Below are 14,707 nucleotides of genomic sequence, written 5' to 3'. Positions count from 1 at the left end.
ATGGAATATACTTTCAACTAATACAGAAATATATCATCTCATTATAAAGCTGACAATCCAGTGTAGAAACTTAAAAGCACTAAAAAATAATTTTATAGGCAATAAATAGTTCAAGAGTATAATCTAAAATGGTAAGTAATAATGGCATGATCGATATTCTTTTGCAAATACAATAAATTCCCTCCTTTTGTAATCTGTTACAGTCAATTATGTTTCTGAGCAAACTGCCACAGTGGAAAATGAATCCTTGCTGTCCAGTTCTCACTTAACCTTGGTGACAAACAAAAACGCGGACCACATACTCTCAGCCTCAGTAGGTGAGCTTTCTAAGGCTACTCTGGGCTCCCCCAAGAGATTCATTCAGTTTATCCATGAACAACAACTGAGTGAAGGCCTGGCTCTGCAATAGAAATCCGCTTGTCATTTTCTGAGGCAATTTAAGGTAACAGTCATACTAGTAAGTAAATTGCTATTCCCAAACTAACCATAAGAAAGGGTAGTTCAACTATAGGTACTTAATTATGCACAATTTTTCAATGTGCTTTCACTTGACTTTGTAGGCAAGAAACTTGAGAACTTGTTCTAAACAGTTCAAAGTTCTAATAATTTACATTTAACTCATTTAATCTTAAGAATCCAAGTTTAGTTTTTGAACAATTTGAGGTTCTGGGAATTTTGTGAATTGTTCAGGGTGTTGATAATGCCTCTGTGAAATATATCTATGAATCTTCGAATATATCTATGATCTTTCCTATTTCTCCCCATTTGACCATGGGTTCACAGGATTTAAGTAATAAATAATATCCCTCTAGAAACTTGGGATGAAGTGGAATTAAGAGAGATTTTCTAGTAACAAATGAATCTATGTTTTAGATGCAACTATCAATTATGGATATGTTTCCATAATATATTCTCTCTCTTTAATTTTCCGTCTTAAAGAAGAATATCAATTAATACTACTTGGTTCATTTCAGGTTATATAAAATTGCCTTTAAAGGAAATATTCTTACACTATACCTGTGAACCTTCTAAATTATTCTATATAATTTGTGTCTAAGGTTTTAAGAATCCTAAAAGGTATTTAAAGAGCTGAAGTATGTGAATAATTGAAATAAATGTTTAAAAAATAACTGTCAAATAATAGCATAATAATAACTGTCTAAAATTTCTCTGGAGATTTGAAGGGTAGATTTGCTACAGATGCTCAGATGACATAGTGATCTATTCTAGTTATATTTAGTTCTATTTATTTCAGAGAAGAAGATTGGTCATGAGTTGAAGGCTTAGTAAGAATCTATGACATACATAGGACCTGTGGAAAGGAAATATTCTGGGTAAGAAAAGAGCAGTGGAGAAAAGTATGTAAGTAAGAGAGGAAAAGGCACATTTGGAATAATGAGTGAACTATTCATATGCAGGTAGAGAGCAGTCAGGTTGGAAATGAGGGCTGAAATCAAAGTGTGAAAAAATCTTAGAGAGTAAGCTAAATAAATTGTACTTAATTCTTTAGGAGTCATAGTCAAAGTATCCATATCTACAATTTTGTTTCTTAAAAGGATAACAAATAAAATCTTAGATTTATAAAATGTTGGGCTTTCTGGGCAATACATTCATTAAATTCTTAGTAATTTTACACATACCCTATTCTAAGCACCAAAAGTAAACCATAACCAAGGTACAGTTAATGCTCCCAAGGAAGTTGTGGTTTGGATACATAGGAAGTATAAAGTAATATTATAAGAACTATGAAAAATTAAACTCATGGCATAAAATATCTAAGCTTACTTTAAATATTATAACCCACAAAACTCTTAAAAGTAGTTTATAAAGTCAAAATATCTATATTTCTTCACAACTGTAAGAATGGTATACAAATTAATTCACTGTATATGTGGATTTTATTCACCAGAACAGTGACCTTCTAACCAGGACCCAGTAATTTTTCATGATATGCAATCTCTTTTCTGTGTCAACCCAACAGAAAGTGACCTGCATGTCAAAACCACTTATGGATATAAATCATTATCATCTGTAGGTGAGTTGCAATTAAAAGCATGTAATTTATCTTTGTAATGAGAGTTACAAGGATAAAGTTCACTTTAAAATCAAGATAGCTATTTTATTCCTCTCTTAAAAATAGTAGGTCAGAACTATTGTTTGAGTTAATTAGATTTTTTTAAATTTTATGTACTATATGTTGTATATGGAGAGTATATATAGAATACATACATACATACTGGTCATATATAATCAAGGTAAGATAAATAAAAACCAAAATAGAATGGGAACATTGAAAATAACTTAGCTAAATAATAAATAGTTTCTAAAAATATTATCATTAACACATATTTATGTTAATTATATGAAATATTTATGTATAGAATTATATATGAATAACATATATTAATCCTACCTAAGTTTTTATATAACCACTGTATATAAGCATACATGTACAAATATATCCATTACATACACATGTGGATATATCCAGTATACACATGTATATAATACTAAATAGTATATACACATATATAATACTAACTATATAGTAACTAAATTAAGATCAATTTATATAATTTCTGACACAAATATTCTTTTAAAAGTATGTATACATAGATGTTTTAGTCTACAAACACATATGTATATATCTTTGTATGTATCTAACACATATATTCCTGTATCATATATGTGACAGGATTTTATATTTTTAATGTATGTCTCTTTAGTATAGATTTTTTTCAAATAGTACAGATTTTCTTTCAAACATTTTCAAATATTTTTTATTTATAGGTTTTTAAAATAGCTTTTATTTTTTAAAAGTTAACATATGTCTTTCAAATATTAAACAAGTTTTAAAACTGCAGAAATAAACTAGAAATACAAAGTTAATTTATCACATTGAGAATATTATTACTGTTTTTACTGAAAACAGTAATCCCACTTTGTCATAATTGAATTCCAATAGAAAGTAATAATACAGAGATGGACATATGAAATACACAAACCTGTATTTGGAGTCCAGGCAAAAACACAAACCAACTCAAAGCCAAACATTTTACTAGTTTAGTATGCTAGAAACATTTTTTAGAAAAAATGTATTTTAATATCCTGTATTCTATATAGACTTATTTTAAGGGGATTTTTACCAAATGTGCATTATTATCTTTCTTTGGAACCAAGTAGAAAAATTATTTTTATTCATTCCAGAAGTGAATAATGTGCTGTTGAAAGTGACTTTTGGTGTTTAGTGTACTTTGTTCATCAGTTTCATGACCCCATGAGACAAAAATGAAGACAATAGTACTTATCATTATTTCATGAAGAGAAACTGAAATACTGAAAAGCTGCATAGCTAGGAAAGAAGAGTCTTGTCTTTCAATGCTTAGATTAGGCAGTCTTTTAAAGAAATATCCTATTTAACACCTTAATTATGCAGACTAGAAACATGAACTTGTTTCTAATCTAGTATATGAAAATGTCCACTCATTCATTCAAAGCGTATGGATTGAGCATCTAGTATGTGCCAGGTAGTCATCTAATTGCTGTAGATAAAATGGTGAGCAACAACAGAAAAGACGCTTCGTTCACAGATTTGTCATTCTTTTTAAGTGACGACCGAGACTAAACAAATGACCAAAGAACTTTCAAATATAATGCTAAGTACCAATTGGCATTGTGATGATAATGTAGAGTGAACAGACTGGTTGGTGGGGATATATTTCCTGTAGACTGGTCAGGGAAGACTTCTCTAAGGACATGGTGAGGTGTGATGGAAGGTGAGACATGAGCAAAGCTGACATGTGGCAGAATGTTTCCTGTCATGTTCAAGAAGCAACAAAGAGGCAGGCAGTTGTGGTGGAGAGTTAGCAAGAAGAATGGTCAGTGGTAATCTGGGGTCAAAATACTGGGTTTACAAAAAGGATTTGTGTATATTTTATTTCACACTATGAAAGTTGACCATCAGAGTATTTAAGAAAAGGGAATTAAATTGTCACATTAAAATTATAAAATCAACCTGCAGCTGCTATGGGTGGACTAAATATAGAGACAAAAGGAAAACACAATCAAGTGTAGGTAAGAGATGATGGCTACTTCATGAAGAATGAGAGGTGGAGGTATCAAGAAATGAGGATTTGGATGTGTATGGAAATGCTCTACAGTTACATATTAATCTCAGCATTTAGTATTTCACAAAATATTTTTTCTAGAGTTCTTACAATTCAGAGAATATAGCACTTACGAATGTAAGAAATTATAATATTTCATTCCCTCAAACAGAAAGATAGCATTTTATTAGTCATGACAGTCTTATTATTCACAATTGGGGAATATGTGTGGAAAAAGAATATAACTTAGAGAATAACTTATAGAAATTTGTAATTTACAAACTTAGCCCCTTTTATATCTCCTTATTTTAGTTCATTAATTCTGTCTTCACTAACAGAAAATAATAAGTTCTAACACTGTTCAATAAATTGGTAATTTTATAATAAGTAAATGGGTAATATAGTATTTTACTGAGCTTTTCCAACACTATGACTAAAATACCTGGTAAAAAAAACTTAGAGGAAGAAAAATTTATTTGCAATTCACAGTTTCAGAGGTCTTAACTCTGTAGATGACCAGTCTGTTGCTCTAGGCCCAAGGTGAAGCAGCACATTGTGAGGGAAGGGTATAGTAGAGAAAAGCTGGTCATCTCATGATAGGGTCAGGGAAGATGCCCCCAGTGACCCACCTCCTCCACCCATGACCCATCTCCTACAGTTATCACATAGTCAAGTCCATTCAAACTAGGAATCCACACACAGTCCAACCACATGACCTCTTAACATTCCTGCATTAATACAGGAACTCTTGGGGGACATTTCTCATCCAAACTAGAACATTGTATTACTTCTTCAGATGTTGATAATATTATCACACTGAGTTGATTTGGAAATGCTGCTAGACCTGATATTTAAAGGACTCCTAAACTTTGGTCAAGTTGGAAAGTCATCCCAGGTGGGAAAGGTAGCTATAAGAACACAGGTAAGGATGGAGACTGCCCACGGAAGTGTGGGTGTCATAAATAGGCTAGTCTGATTGAAGCATTGAATCTTTGGGGCTTAAGTAGAAGATAATCTTAGACAAGTAGTTTGTAGTCTGATTTTTGAAAACCAGGAATGGCAAGCTAAGGAAGTAGTAACTTATTTTAGGCAAAGGAAGACATTGCCAATTTTGAGTTTAAACACGACCAGATGAGAGGTGTGTTTAGGAATGTGTAAGGTTTACATGAACAATACATGTGAACATTTCACAAACTTTGTCTCCACATGGTAGTTTGCATGTTTCATAACTCCTTATATTCTAATGAGTACATTTCTACCAGACTTACATGTTTTAAGAGATCTCCTAAATAAAATATGGAATGTTTATGGAAACAATAAATAAACTATAATTTTTAGTATAAGATAAAGAATGTGTCTTAAATTATTTTTAAAAAATAAACTTTTTTATGCTGTTGAATTTTTTAGCCAAGTGTTAATCCTACTTTGCCTTATCTTCTCAATTCTCCTATTCCACTGTAGATATTTTCCATTTCAAGGTATTAAATAACACACCATTTTATTTAGACATCTAAAATATTATGTATCAGGTCACAGAAGCAGTACTTGGTAGAACCTATTTCCACTAATATTTTCTTCCCTTTATCCATTCAGAAACTTGTTATGAAATCATGTATACCACCCATGCCAGCATATTAATGCTATTGTTGGGCAATGTGTAACATGTTCCAGAGAATTTTATTCATGCCATGGAATATGGGAGACATAGACAGATGAAATATTTAGGGCAAATAGAATTTGAACAAGTTATCTTTAAAATGTTTAAATGTTATTTTATTTTTGATTAAAATATACTAATTGTACATATTAATGGGGCAACAATGTGATATTTTTAACACATAATATCAAGATATATCTTATTAACATCCAGAAATGATCATTGTCTTTAGCTTTTACCCTAAAGCTTGGATTGTTTTTTAAAAAGTGATTCTTGACCACAAAATTTGGAATTTTCACGTGAAATTCAACAAGTATTTAGGTCTTAATTGTTAAGATTACAGCATCAATTTTAATTAATTAATATGTATAAGAATAAAACAAGAAACCATGTAACTATTATAGATATTTCATTATTTATACTAAAACATGCCATATAATCAGAAAACAATTATAATTTGAAATTGGAAAAAAGTAAGGTGGATACTTGACTGGATTTTTCACCTTGCTATTAAGTTGTTATTTTGAAGACTTTGGCTTAAACAATATAAAAGTGTTAATAATCTCCTTAGAACTATTTAGATTCCTACTTAATGTCAAATACTCAGCAAAGAGTCACCTGCCGTCAGAGATGAGTATTTTCTCCCCCTTACCTGCCGAAGGGCCTCTTGTTGAAGAATACTTCTTCTTGTTACTTTACAGCTTGTCCCATGGATTATGCTTTAAAATATCCTGAAAAGCAAAGCAAACAAAAACCTTCTTTTATATCTGACCTTTACAAAACCTGAACTTTCTTAGTAAACTGGCTTAAAAAAAGATCATTCCATCCCACAGCCTGTGAGCTCTTCTATGGCACCTTGGAAACAGTGGTCTCTTTCTCATGCATTGCTAACTCCAATGTTCTCTCATCACTAGCCACTCAGAGCACTCTTATCTCCCTCACTTCTTCCCAAATTGGATTCTTGGAGATTATTTCCATTATTTGTGTGTACAAATTTGGCTCATGTCATCTCACTCTCTATTTAGCTGCCTTATCTTTCTAGACAAAATCTGTTCACCCCCTCAGCTGCTTTAGACGTTTCCGGCTTTCTATCTTCAGTCATCCTCTTGGGTTGAGTTCCTCCTCCGATTTCTGCTTAACTCACCGTGAGTGAGTAATAGTTACCTTAGTATCTGGTTCCCCAGCAAACAAGCTATTTTTCTTACAGACAATTATTCTCAAATGTTCCCCTTATACTATAAGGTTAAGGCTTGGTTTTTTGGCACAAGTTAAATAGGAATTCTAGATTCTACAGTTTTCGTGCTAATGTGACACAGCAGCTCAGATTCAGTGGCTGCAGCATGAGGTTGAGTGGGTGGATATAGTGGTGACTAGTTCAGTGAGTCACTCTCTGAGAGGTTTTAGTACTGAAAACTGAACCTAGAGAGACACACGAGAGGCTCTTAAAGAACATGAGCAATATCATTTCATAGGAAGAAATTACCTTACCAGAAAGCAAAAAGTCTGCAACAACCCACTCTCCCTCAGGAAATCAAGTCTCACTGAATCCCATGATCAAATAATTGAGAGTATAAGTTGATATCTTAAATGGAGAAAAAGAATATATCCTCAAATAGAAATGCAGTTACTTTGGTGGCAGGCTACATCTATGGCTCCAGTTCTGTCCCCCTGCTTATCTTCATGTTCTTTATCTTTTTAGTTCTTCCCACAATGGAGGAGGATCATATTTCCCACTCTTTGGCTATGAATTTGGTACAACTGAATGAGGCAAAAGTTACAGTGTGCCCACTCCAAGCCAAGGCCTCAAGGAATGTTGTGTTGCCATTTGTTTTCTTGAGTTTCGCCAAAAGATGGACATGCTTAGACTAACCATCTGGTCCTCGAAAAGTCATAATAGATATGTGTAATGCAGAAGCCCTGATCAAACTTCCCAACTCACCCCAGACCAGTTCAGTGACCCCAGTCAACCTGTAGAAGCTAGAATGAACTTGCATCAGATGAACCCAACTGTCTGAGCTGAGGGTTGTTTTTAAAGACACCAGATTTACAATGGCTTGTTATGGCATGCCAGCTGATTAATATACATTGAGTACAACAATTTTTCAAATAACAAGAAATTATTTATCTACAAGTTTACCTAAATTCTTACCTCATTATAATTATGTGAACGTACTTTTGACTAGTCGTCTCTTAGACAGTGACTAAGTTACTAAAACTGTGTGTGGTATACAGGCATTTCACTTATTTTACCATTTTTATATTTGTTTGCATTTATAATTATACTAAAATAATCCTCTAGAATTGTCCTGTCAGAAAAAAATCACAATAATCTAATGAAAATGTATCTAAGGATATTATGTTAAGACAGAAGAGTTAGGCTAATCTGCAAAAATTTTAAAAGCAAACTTCCAATAACATAATTGGCCTAATGAACTGACAACTTCATATGGGTGATACTAGGTAAACATGGTAGGAGTGATTGTTTTTAAAGTATACTGCCAGTTATATGTAAGGAAGCAGAAAGAAAAGTATACTTATGAGGTCAATAGACTGGATTAGCCACTCCATCACAGAATCTGCAAATGGCAGAACTATATGTACTATGACTTTTTGTCTGTTATCCTGGGGAGATATGCGAATGTTTGCTACATGAACTAGTTCTTTACATGGGACATTTTAAGGGGAAAATTAACATCATTGAGGTTATTATGTGTGGTAAGTACCAAGCCACATTGTTTAAATATGCCATCATGTTCATCTTACTAGTTACCATGTCTTACAGCATTTTCCATTTACTGAAAATTTGCTCAGCATCAGAACTTCACAGAGAGCTTTTGGGGACTACTTCATTAATCTACACCCAGTGTGGTAGGTATTCTTATCCTTGTTTTTTGAATAAGGAATAGGGGACCCTCTGAGAAAAGAAGTACTTGCCTGAGTTTGCCTAATAGGTGGCAATGCTGAGATCTGAACCTTTATATTTTGATAGACAGCAAGTCTAAACTTTTATTTGCTAGTCTCTTCTACTCATCCCCAGAGACAGAACTTTCTGTCATATGAAGATGTCTCAGGACCCTAAAGAGATGTTCCCATCATTGATTTAAATAGGGAACTAATTAAACTCCAACTGTGACTCACCAGATGGTCTGGTTCAGTTTGTAGGAGCCTCATGATTTTAGTGTTGAATCACTTCCAGGTACCACTGACGAAAAAGCATTTATCTCAATACAGCCATGTTACTAGCAATAGGCGGTACTTCCTTCAGGACTATAATTCATGCAAATTTTATTGGCCTCATCTAATCACTTATTCCAAAGCCTTCCCCTAAGCCTCCCAAATCTCCCCCAAACCTTCCCAAAACCAGAAGAGGGTTCCTCTCCTTGAGAAGTTTCCACTGATGGTAATTTCCATCTCAAGCAGTGGTGAGAGCAGATCATGATAGGCAATATGGAATAAAATCTCACTTGCTAATATTTCTGGGGAGAGTTATTCATAATGCCATGCTATAATCAATTTAATTTCAATAATATTCAAAAGCAATCTAAAGTTTCTTCAGTTTATAAAGAATCTAAGTTTATAATATACAATGAATTTAGAATATCTTTTTAAAATATCTTTTTAGGATTTATAGTACACTCATTTAGAAAGTCAGATGCAAATTGGAAAAGATTGCATGTGAACATATAGTTCAACTGTTTTTGTCCTGATGAATAGAAAATTAAAATCTAAGATCATATTTTCAAGCATTTGTTCTAACTTTTAATAAATTGATGGGAAATAAATTTTTTAACAGTTAAGAGTTAGTTTATAACTAATGGTGTTAATTTACATTTCTATTGTTAACATTGCCAAAACTTGCCTAATGTACTTAAGTACATATATACAAGATGAAGTGTATGTTTATGGGAAAAATGTGTTGTCATCAAGAAAAAATATTTTTCAGAATGAATTGTTTCCATTGATTAAATTCAAGAGTGAAATTTCAAAGAATTGAGTAAACTCCTCATGAGAGATTCTGTTCATCATGCACTCTACTGGATTCATCTACCAAACATATGAACATAATTGTATCTATTTATAAGAACAAAGCTTTGATTTGAGGAAGTGGTCTGATCTTGAAAAATATTCCCTAAATCACCAGCTATTCCAAAACAAGAATGAAGTGATGAAACTAAAGCAAGGGAAAAAAATTAAGCTCTATGCTCATCAAAAATAATATGGGAAACCCCATCGAATTTTGTAACCAATAAACTTCAAAGTACTGGTGGCTTTTGCTTCATATTTTACTGCTCACGGTATTTTCCAATTAGGGACAATTTGTTAGAAGGAAGGCAAAAACATTGGCAGCATGACTCACACACAATTGCTAAAAACATAAATTAGATTTGTTTGGCAACTAATTTGGGGCTATTTGGATTTAAATGTTAAAAATGTAAATGGAAGTTATGGTTTTGGAATGAAACTGAGTTTAGCACATTAGACTTCAAAAATCTTATTTCTTGTACATAGCACTGAGAAATTCCATGGCAGGCTTTATGTGCAATCAGAATATTTAGTCCAACATATGTTCCCAAATAAATGAGGCTGATCTTCTGAAATATGTTTCCATTATTTACATTATGACAAAATGTCATAAAGATAACACAGCAAATGAAAATGAAGGGATGTTTCCTTAGAATGAAAATATTTAAATGGTTATTATTTGGTTGGTTCAGAGGATTTTAGTACTATAAAAATGTACATTGTCCCAGGTGCACTGGAAGACATAAAAGGATAAATGTGAATCACTCCCATGATATGTTCACAATCTAGTTTGGCAGCAATTGGGCAAGTTCTTCATGAATAGCCCTTCAAGTTACCTTGTATGGTATGGACCACGGGAAAACTTTGAGAGTACTTTTCAGAGCAGACCAGAGTTTTCTCAAGTTCTGAATTTACAAAGCACTTTAGACAGGCATAAAAGGGTAAGGCCATTTTGATAGAAAACATCAACAAATTCAGAAAAATAAAATGGATTTGGGATGAGTTTTAGGTTTCTATTACTGTTGTGTGAAACACTAATGAGGAGTTACTGGTTAACAACACCACCAATTTATTATATTGCCATTCCACAGGTAAGAAATTAAGGTAGTAGCAGGACTGAATTCTTCAGTGGAGGCCCTGGGGGAGAACCCATTCCCTTGGATTTTTCAGTTCCCAAAGGTCTCTCTCTGGTCCTCACCTGATGCTTACATTTCAGGACCAGAACCAAGAAATTGAATCCTTTACACATGCCAATCTTTTTCTGAACACTGCTAGAAAATGTACTCTGCTTTCAGGAACTCAAGTGAATAGACAGGATTTACTTAGATAACCCAAAATGATCTGCCCATGTCTAAGAACTTATGTTTAAGTACAAAGAAACATCCAAAGTTCAGTGTCATGATCCACATGACCAAACTCTTGGGTCTGGCGAGGGATGAAGGGGGATTGGGAAATAAAGATTCATAGATACAGATCTTGAAGATTAAGCTGGGATCAGGTGGAGCTCTGCTCTCTGATGGAGATGCAGATCCAAAGAGTTACACCAGCAACCTTTATTTATATATGTCTCATTATCAGGTTAAAGACTATGCAACCACTGTTCTTTGTATTCAGGAAAGTTACAGAAACTAGGACATCTGTGTAGCTTTTCCATAGTTGCAATCCACAGTTGCAAAGTGTAATGTTAGGAGCTCTGTGTAGCTCTCAAGAAAGTCCATTGTTTAAAGTTACTCTAAGGTGGGCAGGAACTGGAGAAGCAGAGCTGGTGAAACATTGTGGTTGTCTAGCATAAGAATTCCTTCCTTCTGAGGGGCGTGTGCCTGAGATCAAGGTCAGAGCTGATAGGACTCTTCACAGAGCCTCCTCATGCAGGGCATTGCCACAGCAGCTAAGCATCCTGTGTCCTTGCACAGAAACATTCCCAGGCACTGGGCATGCCATAGCCATGAGGTCAACAGAGACCCCCAATCTCAGTCACTGCTCCCTCATCCTGTCACCACTCTCTTCAGTTCAGTAATTTTTTTAAAGTTCAGTAAATTTGAAAAATAAATCATTTACAGGATACAGCAATGTTAACATTTTCTCAAATTCATTTTTAACTTTTTACTTCTAAGTTATAACTGTAGCAAATTTACACTAGAAATAGTGAGAATTTAATCACTGATGCAGATAATTTTAGTCCTTAGGTAACAGAAGAAGAGGTCTAATTATAATTTATTCAAATGAGCCATAAACTGTGATCAAAAAGAACAGATTGTCATTTAACCTTTGATGATATAGAAGGGATCTGAACTAATTCATAGAATAAAAAGTGGAAAAATATCTCATAAATTAATTCTTTTGTACTATTTAATGTATTTGTGGAAAGTCCACTACCATCATAAGAAAATATTTGTGTCAAAATCTGCTCTTTGAACAACTTAAAGAGAAATTTTTCATAAATTTCCCTCCTTACTGACTTTGTATGTCCAGCTCTTTAAGCTTTAGGAAAAATAATTACATTTTTAAAGGTTTAGTATTAGATACCATCATTAATTATTTAAGATGTCTCCTCTTTTTCCCGGTCCTCGCAGGTTTGGCTAAAGCTCAGGTTTACTCCCTTCCTTGTCAGTCAATTTAGGATATTTGGAAACCTCATTAATCATTTCTTGTAGGGTACTTCTAGGACACAACTGTCTCAATTACAAATAGGGTCATATGAAAGTTAATGAGTCCTTTAAATAACTCATTGGTTCCTTGTTCCATTTATTTTTGTGAAGATGTTGGGGCAGGGATCACTTTTCTATGACACTAGAAAATTTAAAAATAATCATCTGTAGTTTTCATATAATTTTGACTTTACTAAACATGCTAAATTTTATTTTAGGTCTATGTATCAAAGAGCTTTAAGACTGAAAAAGAACAGTTCTAGCATTGTACCATGTAAACAGTAGAAGAGAAATCATAATAATATGTAAAAATAAAACTCAACAAATTTATATTTGTTAAGAATACTAGTCAAACATGCTATTCAGTCTAAAAACAGAAAGTAGTATTATTTTCTATAATTTACATTAAAGATGGTAACAATGGTGTGAGTCAAGAAAGGCAAGGTCATGTGGTGACAACAGCAAAATCTCAGAGACCTAACACAACAAAAGTTTATTTCTCATTCAACCAAATGCACCGTGCCCTGCAGAGCCCCATGAAATCCCCAGGCCATTATGTTCTGTGCAGTAACTCAGTGATGCAGACTGCTTCATTACGAGACTGTATCATCTCAACACAAGCCTTCATTGCCAAGTTAAGGAAAGAGAGAGATTACAGAGTCAAATATGAGCCAATCTTTCCTGACCTAAAAGTTCTACACATCACGTCTGCTCACTTTTCTTGACAGGGTAGTTTTTGGTCTTCCAAATCAAATCCAATCAAATGTAGAGAAGTAATGGAGAAGTGGGGAAATATTATTTGAGTGCTATCTCTTGTCACCAAATATCCTTCCTTTCTACTAATCTACAGACACACACAAAAAAAAAAAAAAAAAAAAAAAAAAATCTCAACTACTATCTAAATTAAGACAACTTAAAATAAAAGATGAATCCAGCCCATGCTTCAGTTTCATTCAGAACTCTGGCCAGCATTTGACACAGACGTCACTTCTCTTTATTGAGACATATAAACTGAAAATACTACCTGCTTCTCAACATGCACACACTCTCACACATACACATACACACACACACACACACACACACACATACACACTGCACATGCATAATGTAAACATTCCTCAAAAGTAAACAGAAACAGGACACCATTTGGAGAGGGGAAGAATGAGAAGAACACCAAAGTCCCTAGTCTGTAGACATGTTGGTTCTGATGAGCAGGCAATCTGGCAGGTCCTCAAGTAGGATTGAAGAATGTTCCTCCTTGGAGTTTAGATCCTTCCCTTTGAGAGGTGAGAGTCTATTGTTCTCTTTGCCTCCCATTTCCATTTTTAAGAATTTTTTTTCTTTATCGTTATATTTATTGTACCTATGAGAAGTGGGTGCGTGGTGTGGACTATCCTCTACTTGGAATCCCAAGACCTTTGCCAGTTAGCTTACCACTCACAGAATCTTAGGGAATTTAGAGTCACTTTAAGTCTACAACAATCTTTTTTTTTGAGGGTGCCAAACTCATAGCTTTGTGGCCAATACAAGTGTCAAATACCCAGTAAACTTCAATTCCAATTTCCCCCAGGTACATTGAACATACCCAGATCATTCTGTCTTCTTTGACTTTTCTCTTTCATTCCATCAGTCATTATCTCAGTGTAACCGGATTACAAAGAAATTGTTTGAATTTCCCAGGAGAGCCACATTTAATGTGATCTCTGTTTTAAGTCATTATATCAAATTCTTGAGAGCCACATTCTTAACCTATTCTTTGCTTTAAGTCAATTTACTCTATTGGGAAAATATTGCCAAATATTAATCTATAAAGATTTTTTCACATTTATTGTTTGTTAGGTCATGCAGCAATTTTGTTCCAACACTGGAAGTCTCAGTATTGGGATCTCTGTACCTCTTTACTTCTACTTTCAAACTAGTAAGTTCTATTCTAAGCCAATTTTTCATATGATACCTTGCCAAATATTTATAACAAAGCATACACATTAACATTCTGCTTTCCAATCAGAATTAAAAATTTGTTAGTTGCATAACCTGTTACATTATTTTAAGGTTTTATACTGCATGATGTGAATCTCCATATTTTCAAAACCTGTAATATCAGTTCTCTCTGTACTAACCTATCAGTGGTTCACTTAGCCAATGCCAAATACATGAGGTTTTCTAAACAACATGGTACGTCTGGATCCAAATTCGACATGGACCAAGATAGGCTGCAATAGAGAGAAACAAAAATTGCTCACAACTCAGTGCTCAGTGTAATTAAGGCT

The 14,707-nt window shown here is 33.7% G+C and overlaps 1 protein-coding gene across 3 annotated transcripts in view; it reads right to left on the bottom strand.

The window, feature by feature from the left end:
• Nucleotides 1-14,707, bottom strand: part of Sema3a (semaphorin 3A) — a 459,630-nt gene that overhangs the window by 345,785 nt on the left and 99,138 nt on the right. The window contains exons 1-2 of one of the 3 annotated variants that reach the window (XM_047562545.1): nucleotides 6,928-6,957; nucleotides 6,416-6,494 (exon numbers count right to left, since the gene is read on the bottom strand). The gene's annotated coding sequence lies outside the window, so the exon portion shown is untranslated. Of the gene's footprint in view, nucleotides 1-6,415; nucleotides 6,495-6,618; nucleotides 6,736-6,927; nucleotides 6,958-14,707 lie in introns of those variants that run through there. The other 2 variants (XM_047562546.1, XM_047562544.1) reach the window with 2 other exon arrangements.

Source organism: Sciurus carolinensis, chromosome 8, assembly GCF_902686445.1.
Source record: "Sciurus carolinensis chromosome 8, mSciCar1.2, whole genome shotgun sequence".
NCBI lineage: Eukaryota > Metazoa > Chordata > Mammalia > Rodentia > Sciuridae > Sciurus > Sciurus carolinensis.
Note: the sequence above shows the minus strand (reverse complement) of the source record. Positions and strands in the feature narration are given on the sequence as shown.